Here is a 1,613-nt window from a genome sequence, read left to right as displayed (position 1 = left end):
ATGAGGAAGAAGAAAAGGAAGCCACTAGAGCAAGTCTTCTAAAAATATAGAGTATTGAAGAATGTAGTGTAGAAAATATTGCAGCATTAGTTATGACTTCCTTTCCTCACTCTCCGAGCAAAGACTTAGTGCAATCAAGCTCAGAGAAGGATTCTATCAAGTTGGTTGGGGTCAATTTTCTACAAAAAGCACACAATCAATCTCTAAAATTTCTCGACTAAGTATTTCAATGACTGAAGTACCTATCACTTCATCTATAAAGCAACAAGTATTTCCAGCATCAGGCTTGACTGAGAAAAAATAAGGTATTCCTATTGTTAATGTTGTTTCTATTTTCGGTGATATTCCTACTTTTTCAACTATCATTTCCACCATGGCTAGTGCAATGATAGTTGAGAATCAGTCTCAACCAAGCACTAAAGTTCTAAATAAGGGAAAAGAAATTGTTCATTCTACCATTCCAAAGATTAAGGGTAATGAAGAGGAAGAAATTGATCTAGATGAGGACATTGTTATTCCAAATTGGGGTATGTCTAACCTCACTTTAGAAGAGATGGATATCATTGGTGAACTTTGGAAGAAAAGGGATAAGAAAAAGAAGCCTAGAGAAGAAATGGATAAGATTAATCAAGTCCTTGAGGACATAAAGAGCATATTTTTTGATGGTATGAATATTAAGGTTGATGGGAAACAACCTATTCTGGGTCACTTAGCTGAAATTGTCCATAAGTACAATGAAGAATTGAATGTACAAGAAAATATATAACAAAGAGTTGAGAGAAATTTTGAAAATAAAGTTTTGGAGCAAGTAGCACAAAAGATTTCTATTGATCAAGTAGAGATATCTATTATTCTTACTTCACTGGAAACATCTATCAATAATGTTGTTTCATTATTTGTCAAGTTGAGTGACACATCTATCTTCACAAAGGAAATCAAGGATAAATTATCCAAGATAGATGAGGATATGAAGGAAAGTGCACACGAGTTGTTACTTGATCCTAGTTGTACTTCTACCCACTTTACAAAGATAAGATGCTTAACATATCTACAAGAAGAATTGTTTAGGGAAGAAGCCAGAATTAGGGCCACACTTGCAGAAATTCAGGACATGATTATTCCAAACATAGATGCACTGCAAAGGCATATTGCACATGCAAAGACACTCATCCATGACAAAAAATTCTCCATCATTGACCACATGATGAAATTATTAGCAAAGGTATAGATAGTGTTGTGTGCATGTAAGATGTTGCAAGAAAATTAGGACAAGACTATGCCAATCATTTTGAAGGTACAAACTAATTTATTGTCACATTTTGGTATTAACTTGTAGATATTTTACACCTTTGGCATTTATGTCAAAATGGTAGGAGAAAAAGATTATCTTTATATAATATGGGAGAAGATATGTTTATTAATAATAAGGAGAATATTATTGATATAGGGAAGAAAAAGATTATCATACTCTAGTTATTTGTATAGAGAGATATATGTATGGGGCAGTAGTAATATACAACTAAGTAAAAAAATGCTTACAAAAGAAATTTTGAAAATTCAGAAAAATGGAGTAACTTACTGAGCTCCAACAATAGTAAGTCAAAATTGAGTTC

Source organism: Cupressus sempervirens, chromosome 7 (assembly GCF_028749045.1).
Source record: "Cupressus sempervirens isolate cs-2001-9-10 chromosome 7, ASM2874904v1, whole genome shotgun sequence".
NCBI classification, from domain to species: Eukaryota; Viridiplantae; Streptophyta; class Pinopsida; order Cupressales; family Cupressaceae; genus Cupressus; species Cupressus sempervirens.
This window is presented reverse-complemented; position numbering follows the sequence as displayed.